Genomic DNA, 17,984 nt, shown 5'->3' with positions numbered 1-17,984 from the left:
CCTATTGCAGGGGTGTTAAACTCAATTCCTGGTGGGCCGAAGCCCTGCACAGTTTAGTTCCAACCCTGCTCCAACACACTTACAGAGTTTACAGAGTTTACAGAGTTACAGTGCAGAGCTGTGGCCTTGACCTATTGGAACCTGCATGGACCCAAGATTCTCACAGAAATCAGTCAAGTTTGGTGAAGGAAAAATTGGGGTTTGGGGTTACATTCAGTATGGAGGCGTGCAAGAGATCTGTAGAGTGGATGGCAACATCATCAGCCTGAGGTATCAAGACATTACAAACCACAGGCAATGGTGAATTCTTCAGCAGGATAGCGCTCCTTTTTATACTTCAGCCTCCATATCAAAGTTCCTGAAAGCAAAGAAGGTCAAGGTGCTCTAGGATTGGCCAGTCCAGTCACCAGATATGAACATTATTGAGCATGTTTGGGGTAAAACAGAGGAGGCATTGAAGATGAATCCAAAGAATCTTGATGAACTCTGGAAGTCCTGCAAGAACGCTTTCTTTGCCATTCCAGATGGCTTTATAAATAGGTGATTTGAGTCATTGCAGAGATGTATGGATGCAGTCCTCCAAGCTTATGGAAGTCGTCCACAATATTTATTCTTTTTCCACTGCACCATAACTTTATGTACATTATTTCTGTTAAGTGACAAGACTTTTGTCTATACCAGGTCAGACCTTACTGTCCTAATTAAATAATTAACCCTTAAAGACCTAGAGGTATTTTGTGGGCACCTAATGGTCCTATATTATTATTATTTTTTTAAAGCAGTTTTATTTTTATTTTAGCAGTCAGACTCAAGTGTCATATATTATTTTAAACAGGAGAACCTGAAGTTTCAATCTGTATCATTTAAAGGTCCAGTCTAAAACTTTTTTGGTCCAAAAACATATGAACAGACAGAAAATATTCCAGAATTTTCCAGAAACGATTTTTAAAAAAAGTGGCATTTTCTAGTTATTACAAACAAAACCTTATGAAGTTTGTTTTTCTTTCTTTAGAAATACATATTATGATGTTTTATACTTCCAAAATAAATTTTGTCTACATCCACCATTCCCTGAGCAAGTTATAGCAATTTATTTCAATGTTATTCCAAGGCGTTTTTCAATGGGGGGAAAAAAATGCATTTATTTACTGACAATGTATTTGCCCAAAAGTTCTGGGAATGAACTAAACAGAAAAAAAATGTTACAAAATAACAGAACACTAAAGCAAATTTGACTTTTTTCCAAATAATATATATTTAGTTACCATAAACAACACCACTTATAATAAACAAATATAAAATAAGAAAATAACAAATAATGCGTCAAAGTCCAAATAAACATGGTGCAAATCCTCAGTAAATAAAATAGATATAAATATTTACTATACTATAAATAGTTACATAACTAAACTAGATTCAATATGGACCATCCTTAGGTTTTATGTGCCAGCATGGATATGGTTGTCTGCGGATATGTATATGGTTCGCGTGCAATGCAGACAAACAGCCCAACCTTTATTTGCGTCCTTTGAAAACAACAAGAGCAGCACTTCGTCTTTGCTGTGTCACTGTTTTGTCATGTTTTTGTGCTGTTGTGCATGCAAAAGTACTTACTATGAGAATTATTTCATGCAAAACTTTTTTTTAGCGTTTTATTTAGCCGCGCGTAAATGTGCAGCCTATCTCTCATTCCGTGTTGTTCAAATAGCTGATTGTTGGTTCACAAAGCGAAACCTATGCTTATTGGTTGAGATAGAGCGAGTTTGAACCAATCTGGGCATGGAGGAGGGACAATGCATCCATATATCATGTCTGGTTTGTCCGGAGAGACAAGTGACGAGCGTTCCTTTGTCAAATCAGCGTTGTCAAAATTTGATGACGTAACCACACTGATTCCGGAGCCTCTGAAAGTCCGTGAATGTAATGTGATACAGCGATGGAAAGCTGAGATTCTCTTCTTTATGCCAATCTTTGAATTGTATGGATCGGATCAGCGGATCAAAAGTTATTAAACATTTAAGAGCAATACTTATTTTTAGCCGCGGGCGGCTGTCTCGGTCTTTAAGGGTTAAAAATCAGTGCATTATCATATTTTATTTTGGTAAAATAAGCATAAGCGTTGCCTTTCACTTAAGCTGCTTCTGATACTAAATGATCAACTAGAAGTCAAATTATTATTTGTTGTTCCTAAAACTTGGATAGGCGACAAGACTTTTGTCAGATAGTGTACTCTGGAAGTCAATGTGGTTACAGGTTTTATGTTTTCATCAAAATGTCTTCTTTTCGTTTAACAGAAAAAAGTAAAGCATGTTTAAATCAAGTAATTGGTGATTTTTTTTATTTTTGGGTGAACTTTTTCTTTAAAAGTTAGGTGTACCATAATTTATTCACCCTTGTGTGGAAACATGATATTATTCTTTCAGACAAACTAACCAGCTAATTAGTTAGAATAATGCTCATATTTAAGCTTAAAATATATCACTGGTTTCGGCATCATCTCATTTTACGTAACATAAGTATTTTATGTATTGTCATATTAGTGGCTAAAATGTACAATTTAATTAGTATTTGTATTTAAAGATGTGATTTTTTTTTAGCTCTTCAAGTGTAAAACTTTTAATCAGCAACAAAAAATCGAGCTCAGCTGAATCTAGAATTTATTTACTCCCCGTCCAGTTGGCCAATATCATGCGTATGTACTGCCAATCCACTCTCTCTATATGTCAATTGCAATTTGTCAAATCTAAGTCACTTACGCTTGTTTTTGTGCAGAATCCAGCATTTTAAACTTCACATCTAACCTTAAAGCATGATTCTTATCTTCCTGTGCCAAGATTCCTTCGGCGGAGAAGAAAAGACTGAATATTTCTGTTGGGCTAGCATAATCCAACGTTTTCATTCATCTTTTCGACACTCGTGCTCTATATAGTGCTGATAGACAACTTGTCTGATATTGCCATCAGCACTATCAGCATGTGTGATGCGCTGGAAGAAGAAATGACTCTGTCTGTAAAACTGTCAAAAAGCACTGTAAGAACTTTTCTAGGAAGTCTGAAGTTCCTGGCAGATTGATATACAGGAGGAGGGTTATTTATCGAACACTCTGAGGGCCGAAATGTGCCACGTTTGCATTTTTCATGATCTAGCACTCATAACCAATCCAAAACGTCACAAAAGATCCTTGAAAATTGCATTGGGAAAATGTCAAATGGCAAATTGCATGATTGATAAAAGGTCAATATGCCTACAGAGTTCCCATCTACACTGTAAAACCCAAAAAGCTAAGATAACTCAAACTATTTGAGAAAGCCAATTACAATTAACCATTTAAGTTAAAAAACTAATCCTAATGATTACTGTGAACTTAATTCGTTTGAGTAAACGATGCAATTTGAGCACAGTAAAACCCAATAAATGAAGAGAACTCAAACCAACCGAGTATTGTAAAACCCAATAAGCTAAGGCAACTCAAACTGTTTGAGGAAACCGATTGCAACAAACCATTTGAGTTAAAAAAAAGCTTATCCATAAGAGTACTGTGAACTTACTCCATTTAGGTTGAAGTAATGAGGTATTTAATTAACTAATTACCTTCAACACTGAGTTCAAATATGATTTCAAATGAGTAGAATTAACTTTCAGTCAATTTTGAGTTAACTACACTAATCTCTTTTGACTGTTGGTGTCACAGTGTATTAAAGAATTAGATATTAAAGAACAGTAAATAAAAGTTTTGAACTGATTATGTGAAGTTTATAAAGCTACTTATGTAAATGAAGTTCACTTAAAGGGATATTTCCCCCCCAAAATAAAGATTTTTCTCACTATTTCTTCATCTTCAAGTGGTTCTTTCTTCTGCTGAACACAAAATGTGTTTTGAGCTGGGAACCATTGACTTCCAAAGGAGCACAAACACTATGAAGGTCAATGGTTACAGGCTTTCAGCTTTCTTCAAAATATCTTCTTTTGTGTTTAACAGAAGAAAGAAACTCATGAAGCCAATAAAGGGTGAGAAAACTGTGGCATAATTTATATTTTTGGGTGAATTATCCCTTTAAAAGTGAAATGTCTGTAGAAGACATTCATTAACTTACTAGGGTTGTATTTCATGATGAATGGATGCACTTTTGAAGATGCGATATTTCAGCATTTAATGTCATGGCGAGCCAGGATATTTTTTAATATAACTCTGATTATGTGCGTCTGAAAGAAGAAGAAGAAAGAAGCACCTAGCATGGCTTGAGGGTGAGTAAATTATGGCATAATTTTCAGTTTTGTAAGACTTGTAAGTTGTAAGTACAACATACCTGTGAGACTTTCACTCATATTTGCAATTGCCTTTTCAACTCATCATCTAAAAATCATCTCATCATCCAAAAATACAATTTATGGTATACTGTGCGGCACGTGGCTCAGTGGTTAGCACTGTCGCCTCAAGGCAAGAAGGTCCCTGGTTCGAGTCCCAGCTGGGTCAGTCGGCATTTCTGTGTTGAGTTTTCAAGTTCAAAAACTTCACTGCATGTTCATGTGGGTTTCCTCCAGGTGCTCTGGTTTCCCCCACAGTCCCAAGACATGCTCTATAGGTGAATCAGGTAAACAAAATGGGGCATAGTGTATGAGTGTGTGTGTGTAATGGTGAGTGTGTATGGGTGTTTCCCAGTACTGGGTTGTGGTTAAAAGGGCATCCACTGTGCAAAACATATGCTGGAATAGTTGTTGGTTCATTCTGCTGTGGTGACCTTTGATAAATAAGGGAATAAGTCAAATGAAAATGAATGAATGAATACTCATACAGTATATATATATATATATATATATATATATATATATATATATATATATATATATATATATATATACATACATAATTTTTCGTTGGTCTTGGTACACAATAACCGCATTTCCACTGTCAGGCTAGTGTGACTCAGGGCTTTTATCGGGCTGGGCCAATAGTCCAGGTGCTTGAGCAGGGAGGCTGAAATCATGTCGAGTTTCTACTGTCGAGCCAATAGCTTGCAGTGCAGCAACAACACAATCTCACGCCAATTCGTAACTTTTTGATTTAGTGGCTAATTCGTACTATCTAATTCGTACAATTAAGTATGACTTGCTCACCACCCAATGACGGTTGGGTTTAGGGGTGGGGTTAGGTGCCATGCCACCTTTTAAAAATCATACATTTTCGTACGACTGAACTCGAACGACTGAATTCATACAAATTAGCCACTAAACTGACAAAACCTTAAAAACATATGAATTAACCACTAAACTGGCAAAACGTGACATACTTACGTTTTATCGTGAGATCAGGCTGGCTGCAAGAAAACTTTGCCTCCAGAGCATCCCCCGAATCAAACGTCAGTTCAGGCAAGAGAAAGTCAAATCAGAATCAGCCAGATAATACCAACGCAATCTCAAGGCAATTCGTAAATTTTTGATTTAGTGGCTAATTCGTATGAATTCTACTATCTAATTCGTACAATTAAGTATGATTTGCTCACCACCAAATGACGGTTGGGTTTAGGGGTTGGGTGCCACACCTCCTTTTTAAAATCATACATTTTTGTACGACTGAACTCGTACGACTGAATTCATACAAATTAGCCACTAACCTGACAAAACCTTAAGAAAATCATACAAATTAGCCACTAAACTGACAAAACCTTAAGAAAAACATACAAATTAACCACTAAACTGACAAAACGTAAAATACTTACATTTCCTCGTGATATCACGCTGGATGAAACACACATTATTATCACCACAAAACAATTAAAATGTAGACAATCAGAACAAGCAAACTACACGTGACTGTACAGCATTACATTATATGTCTATACGCAAAGGTCTTTGCTTTTTCATTCATTATATTCGTGTACTCGCCGACCGACTGTTGATATCATACATCAAGTGGTCTCGCCACTAATGGAGGGATGACCCAGCTCACCATTCATAATATAAAACTATAGACGTTGTCCAGTAGTAACGTAGGCTATTTTATAACACCCTTGTTTCGATAGATGCCGTCAAACATTCAGCCTCAATTTTCCAGAGAGACCTAAATCTTTTTCATTTTTCCCTAGGCTATATGACACTTAAAAGGTAATCCCCCTTTATTCATTCATTCATTTTCTTGTCGGCTTAGTCCCTTTATTAATGAACCGCCAACTTATCCAGCAAGTTTTTACGCAGCGGATGCCCTTCCAGCCGCAACCCATCTCTGGGAAACATCCACACACACATTCACACACACACTCATACACTACGGACAATTTAGCCTATCCAATTCACCTGTACCACATGTCTTTGGAGTGTAGGGAAAACCGGAGCACCCGGAGGAAACCCACGCGAAGGCAGGGAGAACATGCAAACTCCACACAGAAACGCCAACTGAGCCGAGGTTCGAACCAGTGACCCAGCGACCTTCTTGCTGTGAGGCGACAGCACTACCTACAGCGCCACTGCCTCGCCAACCCCCCCTTATTTAGGAGAATAATTTAGATGAGGTGTAAAGATTGTTATGCATTATTAAAACTTCAATGAGGATACAGTAAAGAAAGATTACTTACTAAATGAAAACTACTTACCTTTCTTATGCAACACCTTTAAATTTAAAAGGAAAAAATAAAGGCGATCTTAAGCAAAAAAAAAAAAAACAGACTCCACCTTTGCTTTCACTCCGCCCTGAAGCCCTAGCTGGCTCGCTTTGGCCCAGGGTATTCAGCGGCCAGAAAAAGGCCTGATCAGGCAGCGGAAGTGACTGTGGAAACTCGACTGGCCCTGGCTCACAATGGCTCGCTCGATTTAGTCACTGCAGTGGAAACTCAACCAATATAACTACAAATAGGAAAATTATCAAAACTCTTTAATCATATTTGAGCGAGATGCTGATGGTCTAATCTGATTCAATAGTTTATGCTAAGCTAAGCTAAAAGTGCTCCTGCCAAACCCAGAAATTGTTTGAATGGATTAAAAAATGGCAAAACTCAATTGTTTAAGTAGAGTGGACTTAAAAAATGAGTCTATTTTAAAAAAAAAAAAAGGATTTAGTGTTCCTTTAAGATTTCCGGTCTACTTTTAATACATGAAAATATCCCATAAAAAAACCTTGAGTTTAATAGTGCAAAGGACAGTTTAATTTGCTCTTGTAATTTATTATGCCGCATTGTAATAGAAATCATCTCATTTATGTTCTCAAAATATCAGGCAAGAGAGTCATTTTTCATAAATGAGACTGCTGCAGTTTTTTTTTCCACACTGATAGTTTTTTTTATACTCTGTATATTTAGCAATCCATTAAATTCATTTAATCACATACTTATCAGCACTTAGTAATGTTTATACATGCATAATCAGGGTTTGTAGGTGGCCCGGTGGCTCAGTTGGTTAGCACTGTCTCCTCACAGCAAGAAGGATGCTGGCTAAAGTCCTGGCTGGGGCAGTTGGCATTTCTGTGTGGAATTTCTGCTTGTTTTCCCTGTGATGGCATGCGCTTCAGTTTCCCCCTCAGTTCAAATACATAGCTATAGGTGAATTGAAGAGTGTGTGTGTGTGAATGTATGGGTGTTTTCCAGTACTGGGTTGTGGCTGGAAGGGCATCCACTGCTTAAAACATATGCTGGAATAGGTGGGGGTCTATTCCACTGTGGTGACTTCTGATCAATAAGGAACTAAGCTGAAGGAAAATAAGTGAATGATTAGGTTTTTTTTTTTTTTTCTGGCATGCATTCTATAATATTATCTGCTATACAAATACATTGTATTATATCTGTGTTTTTATGGCAAACACTTTTTATTTAAGATCAAAAATAAATAAATACAAAAATGTCTACAGAGCCGCAGTAACTAACTAACATGAAATGATTATATATATATATATATATATATATATATATATATATATATATATATATATATATATATATATATATATATATATATATATATATATATATATATATATATATATAATATTATAAAATTGTATATTATTATATATAATGAATAATGAACAATTAAATAATAACAGTTCATCTTTTTTAATGTTAGTTAATGGAAAATAGTTATTGATTTAATACACAAACACTATGCATTGAACATGTACACATAGATATCGCCTATATGCTCTATCCGTTTTTTAGGCTGTGACATTTCAAATACTGTTTCCGGGTCAAAGCCTCTAGTCCAGGGATGTCCAGACTCTGTCCTGGAGGGCCGTTGTCCTGCAAAGTTTAGTTTCAACCCCAATCAGACACAGCTGACCCAGCTAATCAAGCTCATACTAGGCAGTCTAGGAACATCCTTGCAGATTTGTTGAAGAAAGTTGGAGCTAAAATCTGCAGGACATCGGCCCTCCAGGACCGAGTTTGGACAACCCTGCTCTAGTCATTTGAATTTAAAAAAATATTTGTTTATTCGTTAGTCATATCACACATTACAGTGAATTTTATATAAAACCAAGGTGTACGCAAAGGTCTCTGGACTTGCTGCATGACCAACAACAATATTCTAACAATTTATAAAAAAATGTATCACTTTTTGGCCATCGGATATTGGGCATGGATATATATATACTGCAAGTTATAATTTTTCGAAAGTATTACATTGCTTTGAAGACGTTTATAATTACCATTTAAATGAGTCTCCCCATGGGTGGGGCAGTGGCATAGTAGGTAGTGCTGTCGCCTCACAGCAAGAAGGTCGCTGGCTCGCTGGTTCAAACCTCTGCTTAGTTGGCGTTTCTGTGTGGAGTTTGCATGTTCTCTCTGCCTTCGCGTGGGTTTCCTCCGGGTGCTCCGGTTTCCAAAGACATGCGGTACAGGTGAATTGGGTAGGCTAAATTGTCCGTAGTGAATGTGTGAGTGGATGTTTCCCAGAGATGGGTTGCGGCTGGAAGGGCATCCGCTGTGTAAAAACTTGCTGGATAAGTTGGTGGTTCATTCCGCTGTGGCGACCCTGGATTAATAAAGGGACTAAGCCCACAAGAAAATGAATGAATGAATGAGAGTCTCCCCATTCAGTTTGATAGAGCTCTTTGACCTGAAAGCCGCTGCAGGTTAACTATGTTAACATGAAATAACTTTAACTGTTAAACGCTATTAGTTAATTAGTTAAAGTTATTAGCAACTAATAAAGTCATGGTAACTAATAACCTTAACTTTTTTGATTTAGATTTTCGTAAAGCTACTTTGAAACAATAGTTATTGTGAAAAATGCTCTACAAATAAACTTGAATTGAACTGAATTAAATTTATGTTAACCCACAGTGCATTAACTAATGTGAACAACAAGCACAGCTTTGGGTTTTAATAATGTGTTAGTAAATATAAAATGGAGTTAACAAAGATTTGTCAGTGGGATTACACCTTAATTTGCCTCCTTAACCGATCACCTACTCCCTATGTTACTAGAGATCACAAATTATGTAACCAATCAACAATATGTAACCCTAACCCAATCGGTAAAATTGGTTGGGTTTAGGGAAGGAGGAGGGCGGGTCAGCCGATTGGCCGGTCGCGCAGTCAATCATTAGTTTAGATTAGATTCAACTTTATTGTCATTACACATGTACAAGTACAATGCAACGAAATGCAGTTTAGGTCTAACCAGCAGTGCAATAGCAGCAAGTGCAGGATACAGGAATAAGTTATAAAGTGCAGTTATAGAAAACTATGGTGATATTTACAGATGGATGTACTATGAACATTATATACAGGTTGGATAAGCTATGAACAGATTTACAATATATGAATATATGTGCAGGTTGCTATTAATAATCAGTAGTGTGCAGATAAATAAACATGATTACAAGTGTATATGCTCGGCGCAAACAGTGTTTCTTCTTGATGTCCTCTATGGCTGGCAGTGTGGTCCCTGTGATGCGTTGGGCAGTTTTCACCACCCGCTGCAGTGCCTTACGCTCAGCAACAGAGCAGCTTCCATACCAGACTGTGACACAGTTTGTCAGAATGCTCTCTATTGTGCAGCGGTAGAAGTTCACCAGGACGGCTGATGAAAGCTGGTTCTTCTTTAGTTGCCTTAAGAAGAATAGGCGATGGTGAGCCTTCTTGATCAGGCTGGAGGTGTTGGTGGACCAGGAAAGGTCCTTTGAGATGTGGGTCCCCAGGAACTTAAAGGATGAGACAGGCTCAACGGCCATCCCATTGATGTGGATGGGATCATGTGAGCCTGTTCCTCCCTTTCTGAGGTCCACAATGAGCTCCTTGGTCTTGTTGGTGTAAAGGAGCCAACAAGACCAAGGAGCTCATTGTGGACTTCAATCATCCGATCAATCGGACAGCGGCCTCTGGTGGGTTCATGCGAGAACAGCGCAGGCGCGAACTGCACTTGCGAGAGGCGTTTGAGATGCGAAAAAAGCGCACAACAGCGGCCTCTCGCGGATTCGCAAAAACACAAAAACTGCAGCCGTACTTACCTGCCGGGACGTATTCCGCGGTCTCCAGAAACGTCCGCTGGACTACGTTTTCACAATGAGCCTGGGTTGGCCTTACAGCATCTTAAATTCATCTCACACACTTTTATCTTTCTTACTAAGATTAAAGTTCAACTCGCTCATACTAAATCTGTGGGCCGTGTAATGATGGTCTTTCAGTGTGTGTGTGTGTGCACATATCCAGCCTGATCAAGCAAGGCGAAGCACATGAGGTTCTGCCACATAGAGCATGCTCAGTTCTGCATTCTACCTCTGTAATGCCCATCCTTAACAACTCTTCAGCCCACAGTCACCGGCCACAGACTTAATGGCCTCTCAACCGGACTCATTGCGCAAAGCAAGAGGCTTCATCTGGGAAAATGGAAGTGCTCATGGTCCATCCCAAGGGAGAATCCGCAGCCACCCGAGCATTTCCTCCGAACTCAATGTGACATTGGGAGGGTGGAAAGCTCATTTAGGCGGCTAAGATTTCCTGCTCACTTCAGGATCCATTTGGTAGACTTAGACAGCCTTTCTGGGCCCCAGCCGAGGAATTAGATTTACGCGATTGCAAACTTCATACCTTTTCAAGGTTATGTTAGAGAGCCTTTTTTGCTCCTCCACTTTCGGGGAGAACATTAAATTTAAGTGGATCTTTCATTCCTGTGGTAAATAACGTTAATCAGTGCAATTCATCCAAATAAAATGGCTTTCAAAGTGGCATCGGTTCTGATAATGACAGAATGAGAGGCAAAAAAAGCCCTTTATAGATAAGAAAATAAATGTTTTTTGTGGTAGCGTTCTATAGGAGCTGGTTCAGAAGTACCACTCAGCATCTCCTCTGTCTCATTTAATGCATTTTGAGGTGATTCATGGCCAAGGGCGCATTGCACAGCGAGAGGTTTATTTCATAGATGTGACGCTTGGATCTTGAGCTGCGACTGACCTGCGGATTCTCACCGCTTCTCTCACTCATAAAGGCTGAAACGGTCTCGGCTCGTGAATTATTTATGTCAGGCAGCACCGGTTGAAATAACTGCTCGGTGATGAGCGATGTCATTCTTGGCCCTGCTCTCCACATCCATCAAGATTTTTAGTTGCGAAGGACATCGCATGAGTGCATACACCATAGCCCACATTGCAGTGTTAGGCTGGGGATGAGCAAAAAAAAGTACATATTAAAGTTTTTTAGATATTAGTATCAGTATTGTTAGATTTTAGGATACCTAAAATCTAGTGTGCTCCAAAACAGTGACAAAATTCGTGTTTAGAAGACATAAAAAGATACAAGATTGCAGTTGGTCACTTCGGCATAAATTGATCAACAGTTTTTCCATGTCACCTCATTTAGTTTCTCATTAAATTGTGACCAATCAAATTCTCTCTAGTGTCTAACAAGCCCCGCCCCCTAAAGACGCTTTTGTTTGGATCTCAATCACTATAACTGGCAGAGCTGTGATTAAAAAATAATACTAACAATAATAAAAAAACGTCATTGGCTTTATTTTCGGCTTAGTCCCTTTATTAATCTGGGGCTGCCACAGCAGAATGAACCGCTAACTTATCCAGCATATGTTTATTCATCAAAAAAAAAGAAAAAATATATATAATATATGAATATATATATATATATATATATATATATATATATATATATATATGAATATATATATATATATATATATATATATATATATATATATATATATATATATATTCATATATATATATCAGAATATATATATATCAGTTTTTATTTACATTAGAACACAAAGTGGCATGTCCAAAATTATTCATACCCTTTGCAAACTGTCACAGTCTATGGGAAAATCCAAAGTTATACTGTATACCAAATAGTCCAAGCTTTTCTAAAGCACCCTAATTACCCTGACTCATTAGGAACAGCTGTTTTAATTAACTCAACAGGTGAAAAACAGAAGCTCTCTGGGTTGTTGCTGGATCAGATATGGTTGTGGCCGGAACTTAACAAAAATGATTTATATTGTTTATTAAATTTCCCATTAACTGTATTTTATTAATGTCAACCCCCAACCCTAAACCCAACTTTTTCACAGAACTGTAAAAATATGAATTATTGTGATACAAGTGTCAAAAGAAATTATGCTATATTAATGTGCAAATCCGCAGCTGTATCCTATCTAGACTTTACCAGCTCAAGACAATGGAGCTCAGTGAAGACCTGCGCATTGTGACTCTGTTTATTATGTCTAAATAAACATGCATAAACAGCTAATTGCAATGTTACAGAATTTAAATAGATTTTTAACGGCAATAATCCTTTATGGTTTCATTGATAATAAAAATTAAATTTGAAACTTGTAATAATACTACCATGTAATACTATCCATCAGAAATGTTACCATTTCTTACCTTGAAAAAGTTAATTGTGACAAGTGACAACACATATTCAGTATACTGTGTATATTAAACTGACTAGTCTGTGGTTTGCAGATGCTTTGTGCTTACATACAGTATTGGGATGGAGGAGAATCTAGAGGTCTTCTGTTCAAACATAAAAACTATTTAACTTGACATTTTTATGCAACGCTCGTGCCAGGAAGCTTAAAAAAATCAGAGAAAAGACAGCCAAAGATGCTTTAAAGGGGATGAATTTAAAGATGCAAGCAACTGTTTTGAAAGGATTTTATATGCAAACTGGCTAACAGCTAAAGCAGAGTACACTTCTTGCATGTCAATGCTGCTGAAAACATACTTTTAACAAGCACAAAAAAATGTAGGGAAACAAATCAGTTGGTTTCTAAGGGAAAGATCATTTAAAAAATTAAATTCACTCACTATTTACTCTCCAGACCTGTTTGAATTATTTTCTTCTGTTGAACATTAAAGTAAAAAAAAAAAATTTGAAGAATGTAAAAAGCCTGCAACCATCGACTTCAAGGAAATACAGGAAATCAGATGATTCCTAACTCACTATATATAACCAGAATTTCTTACATCCGTTATGCTACGATCACATTAGAGTTTGAGTGTACGAAATTATGTTGTTAAGATTAGACATTTAAAAAAAGTGAGTGATTAGTCCATATTTGAAATTTCTGTCCAAGAGGTCATATTTTGATTTTCCATTGGTCTCATGAAGTCACATGATGCAATTTCGCAGGTTATAGTTCTCTAAGCTTGAACTTTGCAATGTAACAAACTGTGAAAGTTGTCGCAAGAGCTTGCGTTTCCAGTCTGACGCATTCGCTTGCGTATGAATGGTAGTCTATGGGGCGAAAAGTCTAGTGTAACGAGGGCTTTATCTTCATCTTGAAGAATCCCCCCTTTCACCCCTACTCCTCCTTCCTTTTCCTAGATAGGGTGGCCCAGTGGTTAGCAATGTTGCCTCACAGCAAGAATGTCACTGGTTCAAGTCCTTACCAAGCCAGTCGATGTTTCTGTGCAGAGTTTACTTATTCTCTCAGTGCTCGCTTAGGTTTCTCCCAAGTTCCCCGGGTTTCCTCCCACCAAGACATGCGACATAAATGAATTGACCAAACCAAATTGGCACCATAGATGAGCTCTTAGTCAGCAGTATATCTCTCCATAGCAATTTCTAATTTGTCATTAGCCATCAATAAGCAAGGGAGTTCTCAAGACCTACCTGAGCTCAATCGCCCCCTTTAAACGGGAGGGAGCTCTGGGTTTGAGGGTTTTCAGAGACCAGGTTTTTCTCCCGGGACAGCATGCCAAACATGCTTTATTATCAATCATCAGCTAAACGTTTTCTTTTTTTGACAGAAGAAAGCGAAACATCTTGGGAGCAAATGAAGTGTGACTAAATGATTCAAAATTTGGGGTGAACTATCCCTTTAACTGTTACGCTGATCTCACAGTTGCTCTTTAACTTCTTTAAAACCATCAACAAACTGCATTCTGGGAGATAAGTTAGGACTAAACATTAGTTTTGGGCTTTTTTAAGAAGAAGTTTTTTTCACACCTTTCTTTTTTTCTTTTTTTTGCCGTGTTTGATGAAGGGGAAGTTTTGTGCATCCAATTTGCTCTGAAATACAAGGTTCATTACAGTTGAGAAGTTGAAGAAGTGTTATCTTGTATCCAATTAAAACTGAGGTTAACTAAATGTCCATAAATGTTGCAAAAAAAGAGAACCTTTTAAATATTAATTTATTTACGTATAATTTTTTTATAGAGCCTGTCTGTGGCTGTGACAGCAGAGGACTAATAAATTGACAGTTTGCAATGATGTGCATAAATATTAATTAGTCCATGTTGTTGTTGATAATACACTTTGAGAAATAAGTTTGTTTTTTTCACTTCGTTCGTGAGCATAAATTATCATTATTTTACTCCCAACATTGGTTCATTCTAAAAAAGTAGCCCTATATACATTTCTAAAGATTTAGGTAGCCAGAGCTATGTATGGCTACATTTCGTCTTTAAAATGAACGCTACGGGGTGGTTTGACGCTGCTCTCTTACACACTTAACAGCTGACTGCTTATCTACATGTGGACAGCTTTCCCACTGTTACAAGTTTGTCCAGTAGCTCGCCATGTACGTTGACTTGAGAGGCAGAGAGGAGTTGACCACAACGATGTGGTTCGAGTCCTTCAAAGAACGGTTCCAGAAAGTGGATTAGACAAAAACAGAAGCCAAAAAATTAAAACAGCAGGGTAAAAGTGTGGTAAAATCTGAAAATGCGGTAAAAATCAGGTGAGGGCTTTTCTTTTTCTGGATTGCCTTTTAAAACTGACAGTTGAGTTTAGGGAAGTGGGTTTTCGAGTCAATCGGTTCTTTTGAAAACACTATTGGTTGGGTTTAGGGAAAGAGGAGGGTGGGTCAGTCGATCGCTTAGTCAGTCTGTTGACAGCGCGAAAAGAAGATGCAAGTGGCATTTACGTAAGAAATTTGAGATCTAAAAAAGCAAAGCAGCCTACTGCAAAAAAACCAAACAAACAAAAAAACGTTACCGTCTCGGACGTATTTGGTGCTCTCCAGAAATGTGTATAACGGTATGTTTTCAGAATGATTCTGCGTTCTGAACTCCTGATCTTTTGTAGACATAAATCTACCAGAATATGCAAAATCAAATGTATTGTTGATGATGTCCCCCTATATATAGACACCGTAAACAAATTAATTGTTCAGAAACAAAACAACATGATGAATTTAGATTTAAGTTCTCTCAGCTATTGTTTTAAAATGGTTCATTCACTAAATGCAAAACACCTCGTTAAGCCGGCAAATTGATCAAGGCTCTCACAATCATGTCTTATTATGTTTCATATTCATGTTCTGTTTAGTTTCTAGGCCATGTTTATCATCGTCACTGTTTTCAAGTTCAAGTTAATTGTTTGTTACCATGATTTTTAAGTAGTTACACACCTGTTCTTTGTTCTCTTGATTTGTTGTCTCTGTGTAAACACTGCAAGCCCCCGAAGGACATTAATGCAACACTCTTACAATTAAAAATGATTTATTTGTATGTTTTTGAGAGCTGAAAATGCTATATTTTGAAAAGGCATTTCAAGTTGTAGATTTTTGAAAATGATACAAATTTTTCTGTATAAACTACAAGAATGAAAATACGTCAGACAGCATGTGCACAGGTGTGTAATGTTTCTAGTGTGATTGACACTTTATTTCTGTGGAGAAACTAACCCAACCTAGGCTCGAACCAGTGACCTTCTTGCTTATTTCCATTCATTCATTCATTCATTTTCCTTGGGCTTAAGGCTGATTTATATTTCTGTGTCAAGTGCATACATATGGTCCAGCGAAGCTTTTGTGCGGTCACATACCCCAGGCGAACATGGGGAGAACATGTAAACTCCACAGTGAAACACCAACTAACAGAGCCTAGGCTCGAACCAGTGACCTTCTTGCTGTGAGGCGAACTTGCCACCCAGTGCACCACCTTGCAGCTCCTTTATATAGATTATAGTCATATAATTTACGTTCATATTAAAATAGGACTGTGCTTGCTTTTCCATCTAAAATAATATATATACATTTTGACAACTGACTAAAAGTAATCCTTGAGCATTCAGAATGTTTGAAAAATTGCTGCCTCCTCAAGTGCCTTTCCTACTAAGATAGACGTTTTTAGCTATTAACCATCGCTGAGTTTCTGTTTTTAAAATGCATCTTGAAACCCCTGCATTCTACATGCACCCAGGAATGACTTTTTATTAGACATCTAAAATATTCAATTATTTAAAAAAGCCCATGCGAGACAAGCGCAGTAAAATATGCTGTTTTATACCAGTCTTTTGATCTGGCTCACAGCTCTCATTTTGATCTAGTTTAATGAATAGGTTTAATAGCATTATAATCATGTTTGTCAGGTTTTGACCATGCAGATGAGATTTTTTTTCTCTTTCTGAAAAGTTTCTCTCTGAGCTAATGAGGTGAGCCGGTGTCAGTGTGAAATCTTGTCAGCGAAACTGTGAGGAAAGAGACGGAAGACTCCCTCCAGGGTGCCGCTGATGCCATTTTTTGATTTGTTTCGTACGGTCTCCCCCTCATAAACTGACCATATCTTTGGCTCAGCTTACAAAGACATCAGAAGCCCCCGAAAGAAAATGCATGCACTGGCAGGAAAGAAAAAAGAGTGAAAGGCAACCTTTTAAGCTTCTCCCAGAGAGTTTGCCCCTTACATGAGCTGTAGGCGATTACAGCATTCAAAGGGAACTCGGCTTTAAAGGATCTTTGAAAAACAATTGTCCACGGTGAAGAAAAACTGTAACACAGAGTACCAGAACAAAACCCGATTTGAAGTGGGTGGTTTGCCTCTGGACTGATGGAAAATAGACCTTGAGGACCACCCACATCCACCCTGCGTTTTGCTCCTTGTGTTTCTGAGCTGGTGGAAACGAACTTTATTTAAAACACTAATTGCATTATGAGGTTTTACCTTTGAAGACTGTAATTTTATTATTTTAATGAGTTAGTGGAGCATTGAGACCTCAGTGTGGAAAAGTTCTGTTGTGTTCTTGGCTTGTAGGACTAGAAAGTGTCACGATCACCAGCGATCGTACTTCATAGATCGCTGGATCTCACACACAATAACTCATGGACTACAAATCCACCATTCATGGAGTACATTTTCATACATGCACTCCGCTCACACACACACATGCTTCCTCATTCACAGTGATTACACTCACACCACCTGAGGATTGTCAAACATTGATTGCATGCACTATTTAAGCAGCACATGCACTATTTAAGCAGCACACACACTCACTACTAATGTCGAGTGTTGTTAGCTGTAAAGTGACAATTCAACGTGTTTTCTTAGTCTTGTTTTCCCACGTGTTTACCCTGGCCTTGTTATCTAGTTTTTTGCTGTCTGGCGCCTGCCTTCTGATCCCTCTCGCCTGATATTTTGACTATGATTCTGGACTGCCTTTATACATCTGTTTGCACCTGTACCTGTACTGTTCACTCCCCGTGTTACAGAAAAACGTTTTATATACCCGAGTAAGAATTTTCTGCACACATCAGTAGAGTTTTGATGAATATTGGCTCGGTAAATAACAAAGCGGAATTCATTTATTTAGGTTTCC

General features: G+C 37.7%; 1 protein-coding gene and 1 long non-coding RNA gene across 4 annotated transcripts in view; both read left to right on the top strand.

The window, feature by feature from the left end:
* The window catches only part of galnt18b (UDP-N-acetyl-alpha-D-galactosamine:polypeptide N-acetylgalactosaminyltransferase 18b), a 195,304-nt gene that overhangs the window by 41,327 nt on the left and 135,993 nt on the right, over window positions 1-17,984 (top strand). The window lies entirely within an intron of this gene.
* LOC147836212 (uncharacterized) lies at window positions 4,206-11,692 on the top strand. Its single transcript, XR_015496500.1, has 2 exons — window positions 4,206-4,715; window positions 8,929-11,692. It is a non-coding gene; the product is annotated as an uncharacterized LOC147836212 (long non-coding RNA).

This window comes from Danio rerio, chromosome 7, assembly GCF_052040795.2.
Source record: "Danio rerio strain M-AB ecotype USA chromosome 7, GRCz13ab, whole genome shotgun sequence".
NCBI classification, from domain to species: Eukaryota; Metazoa; Chordata; class Actinopteri; order Cypriniformes; family Danionidae; genus Danio; species Danio rerio.
Note: the sequence above shows the minus strand (reverse complement) of the source record. Positions and strands in the feature narration are given on the sequence as shown.